Source organism: Mirounga angustirostris, unplaced genomic scaffold, assembly GCF_029215605.1.
Source record: "Mirounga angustirostris isolate CCGP_5_RB_7025 unplaced genomic scaffold, mMirAng1.0.hap1 SCAF_11, whole genome shotgun sequence".
Lineage (NCBI taxonomy): Eukaryota > Metazoa > Chordata > Mammalia > Carnivora > Phocidae > Mirounga > Mirounga angustirostris.
In genome coordinates, this window is record NW_026991719.1 from 40486520 (window position 1) to 40503193 (window position 16674).

Genomic DNA, 16674 nt, shown 5'->3' on the forward strand with positions numbered 1-16674 from the left:
AAGGATAGGGAAAAAAATTTGAAGAAATAACGGCCAAAATTTTTACAAACTAAATGAAAACTATAAAAATATGCACCCCAAAAACCAAATGACTCCTAAGCGCATGAAACACAAAGAAAACTACACCAAGGTAAGTTATAATCAAATTGCTCAAAACCAGTGATAAACAGAAAATCTTAAAAGTAACCAGAGGAGAAAGACGTGTTACATACACAGGAACAAAGACAAAGCTGACATCACATTTCTCATCAGGAACAATATAAGCAAAAAGATGATGGAGCAGGAAATGGAGACAGGAGAAAAAAAAACAAACAAAAAAATGAATCTAGAATTCTCTACCCAGCAAAAACATCTTTCAAAATGAAGGTGAGGGGCGCCTGGGTGGCTCAGTTGGTTAAGCGACTGCCTTCAGCTCAGGTCATGATCCTGGAGTCCCTGGATCGAGTCCCGCATCGGGCTCCCTGCTCGGCAGGGAGTCTGCTTCGTCCTCTGACCCTATCCCCTCTCATGTGTTCTCTCTCTCAAATAAATAAAATCTTTAAAAAAAAAAAATGAAGGTGAAATAAAGACATTTACACATACATCCACACACAAAAATAAAAGTAATAAATCTAAAAAACTAATGATTTTAAAAATAAAAGAGTGTGGACGAAGCTAAAGAAACCTCAGGAACACAAAAAGCTACAGTCACTTGACACCACATGTTATTATGCAGGAAAAGGTTAACATGATAGGCCTGATGCTGTGATCTCTAGGAGGGCCAGCTTGCATGATTGATCCTTGCAATAGCCCGTTTGAACTTGGTGTGTAGAATACTCCCGACGTCAATTGATAAGGTTGTTTTGTGTGCCTAGGACACTGAATTCTGCCATACCAGCCCGGCTAAGTTGTTTTTGCAAATGTGATTTATGGCAAACACCCGCTTTCCTTCTGGGAGTCAGAAATTTCAGTAAGAGTCCTGATCAGCCCTTACTAAAAAAAGTCGGAGTCTTAAACAAGCTTCCCCAGGCAGAAACGCGGTGCATGTGCAGCTGTATTTAACTGCTGGAGGAGGAAGCTTGTTCTGTGAAACCCTACCCCGAATCCTCTAAGAGAAAACTTTGGAAGCCCACATCTAGAGTCTTCCAGACTCCATCCAATACATCTTTTTCCCTTGCTTATCCTGCCATTTATTCTTTCACTAATAAATCATAGCTCTGACTATATATATCTCTGAATCCCATGAGTCTTTCTAGCAAATCACCAAATGTGTGGGCAGTCATCGGATGCCCAAGCAGTTACCAAATATAAATGGTACTTTAAATTTTAACTCTTTCTTCAAACCCTTTCTCTGGACCTGTACTGCCTATTCTTTGGCCTCCTCTAGAATCCCAAGCAGTGTCTTATCCATTGTAGTCATGAACATCCGCATCAGGTCCGCAAAACAGCCCCGTACATCACACTCGAGTTTCAAGTGGAACTCAGAGCCTGGTGTAAAAGTTACAATTAGATTCAGCAGCAAATAACAAACACCTATTTCTCTCTCACTTGTAAGGTGTCTGGAAGTATTCAGTCCAAGTCTAGCATGGCAGCTCTACACTCTCAGAGATCCCAGCTCCACCTATCTTACTGTATTGCTAGAAGTGTCTTCCATTCCCAAAGTTACCTCTGGATCCAATACGGCTGCTGGAGCTCTAGCCATAATATTCACATTCAAGAAAACAGAAGGTGTGGCAGAAGAAGGGTACATTCTCTTCCTTTTATAGATACTTTTCACAAATCCCACACAGCACTTCCAGTCTTCAGCCAGAAGTTGGTCATATGACCACACCTAGCTATGAGAGAGGCCAGGAAATATAGCGCTTTCATTGCATAGAAATATGCTGGGCTAAAACTCATGGTCCTGTTAGAAAGATGAAAGGGAGAGTGATTATTGGGAGGTACCTGGAGTCTCTGCTACACTTAGTTTTCCACTCAACACAAAGTTATCTGTGAATCAACTTTTTTAATAACCCAAGGCAGTTTGAGATAAATGTGTCTTTACCCAAAATGTGTTTTAGAGGTAGCTGGGGGGTGGGTAAAGAAGAGATTTGTTGAGTATAAACTTAAACTCTATGTATGATCACTTACACCCTAATTAGAATTTTCTCTTTCTGGCTTCTTAGCAAAAGCATGTGATAGGAGCCCACAATAAAATTTAAAGGACTACTTCAGGACTTTTACTCTCTTAGTAACATGATACACAAATTTAACAAAACACAAGACTTAACACTGTTTTTCCCCCAGAGATCACAGTGTCTCTGAAAATATACAGAATCTAATTTCTTAGAAGCACAGTGTGGTGAGGAATGTCAGCAAAATGATGGCGTAGGTAGCCACAAACTCTGGTTCCTCACAGAAACATCAAAAAATAAGCAGAAACTGTCAGAACCAACTTTTCCAGAATTCTGGAAAAAACCCAAAGGTTTACAGCAACCAAGCAAAATCTCCTTCCCGAGAAGGCTGAGATACTGGACATAATAGATAAAAACTTTAAATCAACTATCTGAAATATGCTTAAAGAGCTACAGGAAACCATGAACAATGAAATAAAGGAAACCAGAAAAATGATGTAGAAACAAAATGAGAATACAATAAGGAGACAGAAATTATAAAAAGGAAGCATTAGAATTCTGGAGCTGAAAAGTACAATAATTGAAATAAAAAACTGACTAGAGGGGCTCAATGGCATATTTGAGCAGGCAGAAGACAGAATTAGCAAATGTGAAGATAGGACAATTGCAATTATCAAGTCTGAGGAGCAGAAAGTAAAAATAATGAAGAAAAGTGAACACAGCCTAAGGGACCTGTGGGACACCAACAAGAGGACCAATAATGCATTATGGGAGTCCCAGAAGAAGAGATCGAGAAAGGATTGGAAAGAATATTTGAAGAAATAATGCCTGAAAACTCCCCAAATTTGATAAAAATGCATTAATCTACACATTCAAGAAGCTCAACGATCTCCAAGCAGGATAAACTCAAAAGATGCACACTGAGACACACTATAATGGAACTGTTGAAAGGTAAAGACGAAGAGAATCTTGAAAGAAGCAAAGAGAAGTGACTTGTCACATACAAGGGATCCTCAAGAAAATGAAATCTGATTTCTCAGCAGAAACCTTGGAGGTTAGAAGGAAAGTGAAATAACGTATTTAAACTGTTGGAAAAAAAAATTGTCAACCAAGAATTTTGTACCTGGTAAAAAGCTATTTTTCTAGAATGAAGGAGAAATTAAGACATTTTCAGATAAACAAAAGCTAATGGAGTTCCTTATGAGTAGACCTGACCTATAAGAAATGCTTAAGGAGTACTTCAGGCTGACATGAATGGACACCAGACAGTAACTCGAAGCCATATGAAAAAATAAAGAACACTGGTAAAGAACACAAGTAAATGTAAAAAACTTTTGGTTTGTAACTCTTCTTTTTTTATATGATTAAAAAGGCAATTTCAGATAATAATTATAAATCTATGTTAACGGACAATGTATAAATATGTAATTTTGACAATAACAATATTATTCCTTTCCCTAAAGGAAGAGAGATGTATAGGAGCAGAGTGTGTATACTACTGAAACTAAGTCGGTACTATTCAAAATACATTACTAAAAGTTTAACATGTTAAGGGAAATCTCCAAGATAACCAGCAAGAAAATAACAATATACAGAAAAGTAAAGAAGAGGATCAAAACCATACACTATAAAAAATCAACTAAATACAAAAAAGGCAGTAATGGAGAAACTGAGGAACAAAAACCACGTAAGACATATAGAAAGTAAATAGCAACATGGCAGAAGTGAGTCCAGCCTTATTAGTAATTACTTTAAATGTTAACAAATTAAGCTTTACAATTAAAAGTCAGAGATTGACAGAATGGGTAAAAACACAAGAACCATCTACATGCTGTCTACAAGAGAATCACTTTAAATACAAAGACACAAAGAGGTTAAAAGTAAAAAGATGGTTAAAAAAATAGCCTATGCAAATAGCAACCACAAGGGAAGTGGGGTGGCTATATTACCTGACAAAATAGATTTTAAGTTAAAAAAGTATTACAATGGACAAAGAAAGATACATATTGATAAAAATGTTCAATCCATCAAGAAGGTACAGCAATTATAAACATATACATACCTAAAAATGGACCCCTGAAATATACGAAGCAAAATCTGACAGAACTAAAGGAAGAAATAGTTCTACAATAATAGGTGGAGGGGCGCCTGGGTGGCTCAGTCATTGAGCGTCTGCCTTTGGCTCGGGTCATGATCCTCAGGGTCCTGGGATCGAGCCCCGCATCGGGCTCCCTGCTCAGCAGGAAGCCTGCTTCTCCCTCTCCTACTCCCCCTGCTTGTGTTCCTGCTCTCGCTATCTCTCTCTCTCTGTCAAATAAATAAAATCTTTAAAAAAAATAATAGGTGGAAACTTCAATAACTATCAATAATATATAGAAAAACCAGACAGAAAATCAATAAAGAACTAGAGGACTTGAAGAATACTATAAACCACTGGACCAAACAGACACATACAGAGCACTCTGCCCACCAAGAGCAGAGTACACATTCTTCTCAAGTACATATGTAACATTCTCCAGGACAGACCATAACTTAGGTCACAAAACAAGTCCTAATAAATTTAAAGAGACTAAAAATATACAAAGTGTCTTTTCCAATCACAATGGGATGAACTAGAAATCAGTAACAGAAGGAAAACTGGAAAACTCACAAATGTGTGGAAATTAAACAATGCACTCTTAACCAATAAGTCAAAGAAGAAATAATAAAGGAAATTAGAAAATAATTTGGGAAAAATGAAAACAACATAATGTACCAAAAGTTATCAGATGCAGCAAAAACAGTGCTCAGAGAGAAATTCTTAGCTGTAAGTGTCTACATTAAAAAAGAAGAAAAGATCTCAAATCAGTAACTTAACTGTATACCTGAAGGGACCTAAAAAAAAAAAAAAGAAGAGCAAATCAAACCCAAAGCTAGAATAAGGAAGGAAATGAAAAGATTAGAGAGGAGATAAATAAAGTAAAGAACAGAAGAAAAAAATCAAGAAAACCAAAAGTTGATTCTTTGAAAAGATCAACAAAACTGACAAACTGTAGCTAGGGTAACTAAGAAAAAAAGAAAGAAGACTCAAATTACTAACATCAGAAATGAAAAAGGGGACATTACTATCAACTTTACAGAAGTTAAAAAGATTATAAGAGAATACTATGAATAACTGTACACCAACAAATTGGGGAACGTGGGTGAAATTCACACATTCCTACAAACGCACAAACTATCAAAACTGACTCAAGGAGAAACAGAAATTCCAAATAGACCTATAACAATAAGGAGAGTGAATCAGTAATCAAAAACTTCCCAACAGAGAAAAGCCCAGGACCACATAGCTTTATTGGTTAATTTTACCAAACATTTAAAGAACTAACAACAATCCTTCTCATACTCTTCCAAAAAATTGAAGCAGAGCGAATACTTCCTGACTCTATAAAGCCAGCATTACCCTGATATCAAGGCCAAATACACGACAAGAACAGAAAACTACAGACCAATAGTCCTTATAAATACAGATGCAAAAATCCTCCACAAAATACTGGCTAACCAGATTCAGCAGCACTTTAAAAGCATTATACACCATGATCAAATGTAATTTATCCCAGGAATGCAAGGTGGCTCAATATATGAAGGTCAATCAGTGTAATATACCACATCAACAGAATGAAGAAAAAAACCCACATAATCACCTCAATTGATGTAGAAAAAGCATTTGACAAAAAGAATACCTTGTCATGATAAAAAAAAAAAAAACAAAACAAAACAGTAAACTAGATATAAAAAGGAACTTCCTCAGGGATGCCTGGGTGGCTCAGTCTGTTGAGCATCTGCCTTTGGCTTGGGTCATGATCCTGGGGTCCTGGGATTGAGTCCCGCCTTGGGCTCCTTGCTCAGTGGGGAGCCTGCTTCTCCCTCTGCCTGCCCCTCCCCCAGCTTGTGCACACGCACGCATGCTCTCTCTGACAAATAAATAAAATCTTTTAAAAAAAGGAACTTGCTCAAAGTGATAAAGGCCATATGTGAAAAAAACCACATCTGACATCATACTCAATGGTGAAAACCTGAAACCTTTTCCCCTAAGATCAGGATGAAGACAAGGATGCCCACTTTCATCACTTTGCTATTCAACACAGGACTGGAAGTTCTAACCAGAACAATTAAGCAAGAAAGGGAAATAAAAGGCATCCAAATTAGAAAGGAAGAAGTAAAACTATCTCCATTTGCAGATGACATGATCTTATACATATAAAACTCTAAAGAATCCAAAAAACTGTTAGAGAAAATAAACAAATTCAACAAAGTTGCAGGATACAAAATCAACACCAAAAAAATCAGTCATATTTCTATACACTAGCAATGAACAATCTGAAAAGGAACTTAAGAAAACAATTTCATTTACAATAGCATAAAAAGGAATAAAATATTTGAAAATAAATTTAACCAAGGAGGTGCAAGAGTTGTACACTGAACTACAAAACATTGCTGAAAGAAATTAAAGACCTAAATAAATGAAAAGATATCCATGTTCATGGACTGGAAGACTTGAAATCATTAAGATGACAATACTACCCAAAGCAATATATAGACTCAATGCAATCCCTATCAAAATCTCAATGGCAGGGTGCCTGGGTGGCTCAGTCAGTTAATCGTCTGCCATTGGCTCAGGTCATGATCCCGGAGTCCCAGGATTGAGTCCCACATGGGGCTCCCTGCTCAGCTTCTCCCTCTTCCCTTCACCCTGCTTGTGCTCTCTCTCTCTCTCTCTCTCTCTCTCTCTCACTTTCTCTGTCTCTCTCAAATAAATACAATCTTTTAAAAAAATCTCAATGGCAGAAATGAAAAAACTCATCCTAAAACTTTTATTGAAAATTAAGGAACTTCAAAGAGCCAAAATAATCCTGAAAAAGAGCAAAGTTGGAGGACTCACACTTCCTAATTTCAAAACTTGCTACAAAGCTACAATAATCAAAACGGTGTGATACTAGTATAAGGATAGACATAAAGACCAATGGAATAGAATTGAGAGCCTAGAAATGTGCCTTCCTATCTATGGTCTACTGATTTTTGACAAGGGTGCCAAAACCATTCAATGAGGAAGGGACAGTTTCTTCAACAAATGGTGCTGGTATAACTGAACATCCACATACAAAAAAAAATAATAAATTTGGACCCTTACCTTATACCATATATAAAAAATTAATAGAGACCAAAAACCCAAATTTAAGAGCTAAAACTATAAAGTTCTTCAAAGAAAACACAAAGAAAAAACTTTATGGCATTGGATTTGACAAAGATTTCTTGGATAGGATACCAAAAGCATAGGCAACAAAAGAAAAAAAAATAAAGTGAACTTCATCAAAATTAAAGCCCTTTGTGCATCAAAGGACGCTATTATAGAGTAAAAAGGCAACATGAACTAGGAGAAAGTATTTACAAATCATATATCTAATAAGAGAGTAACATCCAGAATACATAAAGAACTCCTACAACTCAACAACAAGAGACAACCCAATTTAAAAATGGGCAGACGACCTGAATGAACATTTCTCCAAAGAAGATGTACAAACAGCCAATAAGCACATGAAAAGATGCTCCACATCATTAGTCAATAGGAATGAAAACCAAAACCATAATGAGTTACCACTTCACAAGTACTAGGATGAATACAAAAAACAACAACAGAAAATAACAAGTATTGGAGGGGATGTGGAGAGACTGGAACTCTTGTGGTGGGAATGTAAAATACTGCAGCTGCTGTGGAAAAGAATTTGGCAGTTCCTGAGAAAGTTAAACAGAGAATCACCATATGACCCAGCAATTTTACTCCCAGGTATATACGCAAAAGAATTGAAAACAGGGGCCCAAACAGATACTTGTGTATCACGGCAGCATTATTCATAATAGCCAAAAGGTGGAAACAACCCAAGTGTCCAGGAACTGATAAATGGATAAATAAAATGCAGAATGGAATATTACTCAGCCATAGAAAGGAATGAAGTTCACATACATGCGATGACACGGATGAACCTTGAAAATGTTGTGCCAAGTGAAAGAGTCAGATTCAAGTAAGTCAGGACTCAAAGTGTATGAATACACTTATATGAAATATCTAGAGTAGGCAAATTTGTAGAGACAGAAAGTAGATTAGAGGGTATCAGGGAGTGGGGGGAGGAAGGAATGGGGCATTACTGTTTTAATGGGTACAGAGTTTGAGGTGATAAAAAATTTTTTTTGGAAATAGTGGTGTGATGGTCACACAATTTTACAAATGCCATTAATGCTAGTGAATTGTACAGTTAAAAATGGTAAAAATGGAAAATTTTGCTACATTATTTTGTCACAATAAAAAAATTTAAAAACCACCATGTGGCTTATCAGCTAAATACACAATTTTTTGCAAACGTATACTCACTTATCCCTTCGTTCTCCTTCCTGAAACAGCTTGCTGTGATTCAGGCAGATGTTTTCACACATACAGTTTTCCTTCTCAGAAACTTCACAGCCAGCGTGAATCTGAGGCATGAGAACTTGAAGGAAGGATCTTTAATGCTAAGCAGTGTTACCAGCACCTTATTTTTGTTAGACAAAATAGAATCCATTAAGCAAATATTTCCATGGCACCTACTATGTGTCTGGCACTATTCTAGAGACAGAAGAGAGCAGTAAACAAAAGATGGATATGCCTGCCTACACTGCCATTCAGGCTGATGTTCTCATGGATTTCGGAAGCACTCTCGACATCGAGACAATGACATGCCTGGGAGAACCAGCTTAGGAAGAGCAGGGAAACCTGGGAGCTCAACAGGCCAAGCTCCACCTGCCTCCCCACCTCTGCGATAGTGACGTCTAGAGATTAGAAAGCTTTTAAGCACCTGCTCCCACCTGAGAAGGCCTGGCACAGCCACTCTGAACATCCTTTGATGGTTTCTCTGGGTTTTCCCCGGTAACAACTGGTAGCCTTCTGCCATATTGTCTTGGTCAGGCCAGCTCTAACAAAGTACCAGAGACTGGGTGGTTTATACACCACAGACATTTCTTTTTCTCACAGTTCTGGAGGCTGAAAGTGCAAGATCAGGGTAGGAGAATGATCAGGTCTAGGGAAGTTCTCCTTCTGGGATGCAGATTGCTGACTTCTCATTGCATACACACTTGGTGGAAAGAGAGCTCTCTGGGTCTCTTCTATCAGGGCACGAATCTCATTCATGAGGGCTCCATCTTCATGACATCATTACTTCCCAAAGGCCATAGCTCCTAATACTATCACACTAGGGCTTAGGATTTCAATATATGAATTAGGGGAGGCCCAACCAATCAGTGCATAACACCTTTGGGATGAAAACAAACAGGTATTTTGGCTCTACTTGGATCCAAGGGCCCGAGGCCAATGTAGCGTAGGAAAATCCAGTCTTCCAAATTGGCCAGCCTCACTCCTTGCAGTGGTACATTGGAGTTTGGAGCCAAAGCCCCAGCAAATAATAAAAAGGAACACTTTGCTTTATCTTATACTCTGGGCATAGATTTCCCTCGGAGACCCCCTGGAACCAGGTCATAGGGGCAGGATCCAGATTCTGCGCTCTCCTGGCCAAACACATCCTGAACCATATTGATCTCATCCTTTAGCAGACTCCCACTTACCAATCTCAGACATATGGCCTAAATAAATGTGCTGCTAAACCTAACTTTCAATTTCTTCATTTGGCAAAATGGGACCAACAATACAGTCTTCATGTATTTGATGTGAAGGTTAAATGGCTTGAAGTATGCAAAATACTTAACACTGTGCCTGGCTATCATAGCAGGTACTCAAAAAACAGTTGCTATTTTTCTACAATTATTTAATTACAAGCAACATGGTGAATATATTTAAAGGGTGAAAACAAATACTCTACAGCAATGAGTTTCAAATTTCAACTTAAAAAACAAAAACACCACAACCCTACTAGGGGCACCCGGGTGGCTCAGTCGGTTAAGCACCTGACTCTTGATTTCGGCTCGGGTCATGATCTCAGGATTGTGAGATCAGTCCCCACCTCGGGCTCCGTGCTCAGCACAGAGTCTGCTACATATTCCCTCTGGAGCACTCCCTTTGCCCCTCCCCCTGCTCATACTCGCTCTAAATAAATAAATAAATAAAATCTTTAAAAAAAACAAAAAACAAAAAAACCTGCTAATGTACTGAAACACAGATTTGTGAGTCCCACTCTGAGATACTTAAGTCTGGGGCCAGACCCGCTAGTTCTAACAAGCTCCTGGGTGATGCCGACAAGTGTATCGAAACAACTTCACAAACTCCAGATGAATATACTGTCCTCAAACTGGATTACTTACAAAATTTAGTTTCTCATCAAAAACAACAAAACCGCATGCAAATCCCACAACTTCTCTTTTCTGGATTATGTGTGACAAAGGATTCATCAAATACTGCATCAGAGATTGGCTTAGCTGCTCTCCAAACCTGTTCCTCTTGCCTCCAGCTAGACTATATCTCCCTGCCTCCAGTCCAGTTAGATGTGGCCTCATGACCAAGTTCTGTCCAACAGAAGCAGGCAAAGCAATGTGCAACACTTTTAGGCTTAGCACAAACTCTTCCCCATGTGATCCTCTTTTCCTTTCCTCATTCACTGGCTGGGGAGGGAGGGTTCCAAGGCCCTAAGGGATGTGGAAGCCACAGGATGGAAGGCACCTGGTCCCTGAGTGAGCACATGGAGAACCACCTGCCAGTCTCTTGCACTGGCCCATGACATGAGATACAAATGAACTTTTCTTATGTTAGGCCACTGAAATTTGGGGCTGGTCTGTTTTAACAGCCAGCATTACCTTAATACAAACATCCACACTGATGAAAAGCCAAGTAGCATGCTTTAACCAAAAGAGAAAAGCCTCCTAACACCTATTCTCTTGCAAGTGGAATAGAGGCAATTTTTCAAAAGATATGTGAGCTTTAAAATCAAACCAAAAAATTAAAATTAAGAAGGCGTTACTGATTCTCAAGTCATGAAAGCCTCACATCAGCTCCTATAAACTAATGTCAAACAGCATTACTCAATGTCAGCATTTAAGGAGAGTAACAGGTTGTATACAACCTCACCTGTACGTCCTTTCAGGGAGGAAGTTTAACAGGTTACCAGCTAACAGGTTAACAGGGAGGTTAACATCTTCCCCAATCTTCTATATAAATAAAAATTTCAAAACATACGAAAAAGTTGAAAGATGAATAAAGAGCACACCCTTTCACCCACCACCTAGATATACATGGTATGTGTATTTTTTTTTTTTGACTGAACTTTTTGAAAGTAAGCTGCATGCGTTAGGACTCATACATTTGACCCCTGAATACTTTAGCTTACAACTCCAATTAATATGTACATTCTCCTGTATAACCTCAATTATCTCACCTAAGAAAAATAACAGTAATTCCCTGATGTCATCTAACATCAAGCCGGTATTCAAACATCCCTGATTGTCCCCAAAACATTTTATAGCTTATTTCCATGAACCAGGAACCAGTCAAGTTTCCTGTGCTATGACTGCGTATCCTTCTTTGGTCTCCATTAGCTTAGAACACTGGCTTAGTCTGCTCAGGCTGCTAGAACAAAATACCGTAGACTGGGTGGTTTAAACAACCAACATTTATTTCTCACGGTTTTGGAGGCTGGGAAGTTCAAGATCAAGGTGCTGGCAGATTCAGTGTCTGATTAGAGCCCTCTTCCTAGCTTTGTGGATGGCTGCCTTCTCCCTGTATCCTCACATGATAGAGAGACAGGGAGCTTTGGTCTCTTCCTCTTCTTAGAGGGGCACTAATCCCATCATAGAGGCTCTACCCTCGTGAGCTCATCTAAACCTAATTACCTCCCCCAAACCCCACTTCCAAATAGCATCACCTTAGAGATTAGGACTTCAACAAATGAATCTTGGGAGGTACAATTCAGTCCATAACAGACACTTAACCTGTCTTTTTGTTTCCCTTGACATAGACTTCTTGAAGAAAACAGGAGGATGGTCTTGTAGGTTACCCTGTGTTTGGGATGTCTAATTGTTTGCACATGGTATTTGATAGCTTGTTTCTCTATCCCCTGTATCTCCTGTAAACTGGAAGATGTGCCTAAAACCTCAATTCAATTCAAATAAAACATTTGGAGGATGAATACTACATAGGTGAAGCCATATGCTTCCTACCGCATCTCAGCAGGAGGCATGTACTACTAGATAGTTAGTTCCACAAGGATCAAGGATAAATTTGAGGACTTGGATATAAGATGGTGACTGCTGGACCTCTCCACCATAAAGATACTTTCTTTCCTCTGCGAGAGGCAAGCGATCTGTGGTGCGATCCTTGGCACCGTTTAAGTACCATGTACCCCAACAACCTCTCACCTACGGCTTTGGAATTCATTGAAAATCCTTGTCTCCATCACTGAGGGTTGTGAAATGGTGATTTTCGAATTACATCATTCCAAAAAGGTTACCTTCAGAAAGTTCTAAGAAACACTTTCAGGAAATGTCACTTTCTCATTTTAAGATTCATTTTACTTCCATTTATTACTTTTAAATAACTGCAAGTTTTCTTTATGCCTAGACAGTCCTTTAAAAAGAACATCTTAATATCCAAGGAAAATGCTAACACCTGTGTTCTCTTAGTTTTAATGTATTTTTTGCTACATGAAAGTTGCTTTATTTTTCAACAAAGTTTCCATTGCGAAAGTAATGTGTCAGTGTCATAGAAATTTCAAGCCATTCAGAAGAGTACAAAGGGAAAAAAGTAACACCTCCCCTCCCACTCTCCCAACAAATGGTTCTACAACAGCAGGATAACCACTGCTAAGTAAGTTTGTATCTGCTTCCAGAGAAGCATAAATCATATATAAATGTGCGCACATGTTTATGTGCATACTTTATATAATTTTTAAAGAATAAATGAGATGATACTATGCAGACTATTCTGCGCCTTGTTGTTTCTCCCCACAACGGCGTGTGTGGGTGGCTGCACAACACCTCTTTTTTACCAGCTGCATAGTATTCCTTGGCAGGAATGTGCTGTAACTTAACCAGTCCCTTCTTGAGTACTGCCCCTTGGTTCTGGGACAACAAATATTGCCATCTATGTAACGTGCTAGTGTAAGTATTTTTGAAGGACACAGTCCAAGAATTGAGACTGCTGCCTAAAAGAGTAGGGTAGGGGGGCGCCTGGGTGGCTCAGTTGTTAAGCGTCTGCCTTCAGCTCAGGTCATGGTCCCAGGGTCCTGGGATCAAGCCCTGCATCGGGCTCCCTGCTCGGCGGGAGGCCTGCTTCTCCCTCTCCCACTCCCCCTGCTTGTGTTCCCTCTCTCGCTGTGTCTCTCTCTGTCAAATAAATAAAATCTTTAAAAAAATAAAAAAATTTAAAAAATAAATAAAAGAGTAGGGTAGGTATGTTGTAAATTTTTTCTCGGTATTAACAAATAGCCCAACCCCCCCCCCCAAAAAAAGTCAGTGCCGCTCATCCCCACTAACTGAATGCTGATGCATTTTTAAATTACAGCAGACCTTTACTGAATGAGCCTCGAGTAGCCAAGCTGGCCAAAGAATCACAACGTCTAAAGTGAGAATGAGAACTAGTACTTACCAAGTGTTTATCAGCCACTGCACTTGAGCTTTACAACGTCTCAACAATACACTAATCCTGTGAGGTGAGTGACACTGTCCCCGTTTTTTGAAAAGAGGAAAGCGGGACTCTGAGAGCTTACCCAATGTTATGCAGCTTTGTAAGTAACAGAGCCAGCATCTGAACCCAAGGGATGTGGTGCCAAAGCGAGCTGCCCCAAACTGGGGCCAAAGTGAGGGGCTCTTAAAAAAACAAAAAAGAGGGCACCTGGGTGGCTCAGTTGGTTAAGCGACTGCCTTCGGCTCAGGTCATGATCCTGGAGTCCCGAGATCGAGTCCCGCATCCGGCTCCCTACTCGGCGGGGAGTCTGCTTCTCCCTCTGACCCTCCCCCGTCTCATGTGCTTGCTCTCATTCTCTCTCTCTCAAAATAAATAAATAAAATCTTAAAAAAAAAAAAAAAAAAAACACAGTACGGGGAAAGTGGGACTAGCGCGCACACGAGAGAGAACCAGAGTGAACTGACACAGTCTGTTGATACCACCTTTCCCTGCCTCCGACACTTGCTATTTCTGCTGCACAGATTTGCCGGGCCCAGGAACTTTCGGAGGGCACTTAGTCACGTACAGGGGCAGACAGCTGAGAGCTCCCTGCCCTGACAAAACAAGTTGCCAGGTGAGCTCCCGGTCCACTGCTGCACGCAGCTCCCATCACAGGGCGCGGGGGGGGGGCGCGCTGCTTTCAACGTCCCTGGAGGAGAGTATGGTCTGTGGTCACCGGCCCTTACAGCTACCTGGGTCTGTTGTCAGGGAGGAGTGCTTGTAACTGTCCCTTGCCATTTAAATGTTGAGCATTCACAGTGTGTCTCTTACTGTCCTTGGGTCCTCTGCATCTAAGCAAGCGCTTAAGATGGGATCTCTCGGTGTGAGTCACTCCTAGTAAAACACCAACTCTTCGCCGGGGATAGTAAAATAAAAAGGACGGAGGGAAAGGAAGGAAAATCTCTTTCCCCTTTCCTGTTTGGTCTCCATTCCAGGCACAGGGCTCCAGAAGTTCCATGGGTACAATCAACAGTTGAAAGGTCACAGAAAATGGATAACGTAATATAGTTTAAAATGGGGGAGAAGTGGGCATCAAACTGGATTTGAGGAGCATCTTAAAATGCCATCACAAATGCCACAGAATGGAGGCGAGGACACACCAAGAGGTAATTCGGCTTCCATAATTCAAAAATCGGAAAGCACAAAAGGGTATATGGTGATGTTTCCCTCCCACCTCATGTCACAGCCCACCTAGTTCCTCTCCAGCAAAAAAAAGCCAATGTTACTAGTCTACTGACTGTCCTTCCAGAGATATTTTATACCAGCAAACTTATATAATCACAATTTATTTTATGGCTATATATAGTTACTTATCATAACTTATTATAAATATTAAAGCTTTCCCTTGGAGATTAAAGTGCCACTTAAATATTTTTAAAGGGGCAGAAATTAACATTTTTTTAAATTTCAAAGAGTTTTGAAACTTGCAGTTGAACTCTTCACTCATAAAAACTTACCAACATTTAAAAATGAAATTGTTTACCTCCAGAAATTAAGTTGGGCACCCGACACCCAGCAGATACTTAACAAATGTTTCCTTAGGTCTTTTTGTCCTTTATTACTCAGAGGCAACAGGACAATTACTCACTTCCTCTACTGATATCAAGAAATGAAATCTGTTTTCTTACTATTATTAACAAAGAGAAGTCCTGAAAATTTGTACTATATTCGCTTAAGTGTTCAAAGATTTTCATACTGAATTTTTAAAAATCAGAATCCCTATCCAGATAGCCCCCAAGAAATAATGAATAATTAGCTAATCAAATGACATTAGAATTCAAATGAAGGGTGTGTGTGCGCTAAAACAGAAGACTAGATATCCAAGAGACAGAGAACTGTTTTCTCACAGTTACAGGCAAAATATTCACATCAAAATATTAATATCTGGCAGAACCTCGGACATTGCATATTGACAAACTAAATTTCTTAGTATATTTCAAAGTAACACTAAAACCGAAAATGACACAGAATGTTATGAGATGATGTTGCCTTTTCTGAACAATCATCAATCAAACCAGATTTCAGTACCACAAAATGACACGGTACACTGCAGCAGGGCCCCAATGACGAAAAAATTGAGATGAGTTTAAAAAGTACATAATCAGCACAGGAAAATTCCACTACTGTTTGTAGGCCTTAAGATAAAGGTGACTGAGTTCCTAAGAACATGGAGTACTCCCTCAGGAAAAAAATATTTTTAAATCCTCATTTTCCATGCGCTCGAACGTGTATTTATGAGCCTGTCCAGTCTACCTTCTAGAAGTATTCCACACTGTGCTTTAATGAAATGGATCTAGAGGCTATAAAAAAAAATATTTTCATGGTGGGGCGCCTGGGTGGCTCAGTTGGTTAAGCGACTGCCTTCGGCTCAGGTCATGATCCTGGAGTCCCTGGATCGAGTCCCGCATCGGGCTTCCTGCTCGGCAGGGAGTCTGCTTCATCCTCTGACCCTATCCCCTCTCAGGTGTTCTCTCTCTCTCATTCTCTCTCTCTCAAATAAATAAATAAAATCTTTAAAAAAATATATATATATATATATATTTTCATGGTTATCTACAGACATAGAAGGGCAATCTTCATTTGCATTCTCTCTCATAGTCAGCCACCTGAAATGACAACATGCTTCAACTCCCCACCCTGCTAGCTGCTCAGTAGGCCTCCTAGCTTACCTGCAGCCTTGGCATGAGTCATTTGTCACCCACTGACACAAACCACAGAGCTCAAGAGTGGCCACGTATCGAGGCCAAAGTTTGAATTCACATCTGTAATTTGCAATAACCAAACTCGGTCTTAGACCTGGTCCTGTTTCAGTGACAGATCTGTTTAGGTCTCTACCTCTTTAAAACTAGAGGAATCCTGACAGCACTTTGTAACCTTGGAGGCCATGAGCCTGGGCTGTCAACCACGGAT

The 16674-nt window shown here is 39.6% G+C and overlaps 1 protein-coding gene and 1 long non-coding RNA gene across 3 annotated transcripts in view; both read right to left on the reverse strand.

The window, feature by feature from the left end:
• SLC9A7 (solute carrier family 9 member A7) overlaps positions 1-16674 on the reverse strand; it is a 134849-nt gene that overhangs the window by 116479 nt on the left and 1696 nt on the right. The gene's annotated exons all lie outside the window — the stretch shown is intronic.
• Positions 1-16674, reverse strand: part of LOC135361924 (uncharacterized) — a 17904-nt gene continuing 1230 nt past the window's right edge. The window contains exons 2-3 of the long non-coding RNA XR_010406096.1: positions 8497-8653; positions 1-1882 (exon numbers count right to left, since the gene is read on the reverse strand). This is a non-coding gene — a long non-coding RNA (uncharacterized LOC135361924). The remainder of the gene's footprint in view (positions 1883-8496; positions 8654-16674) is intronic.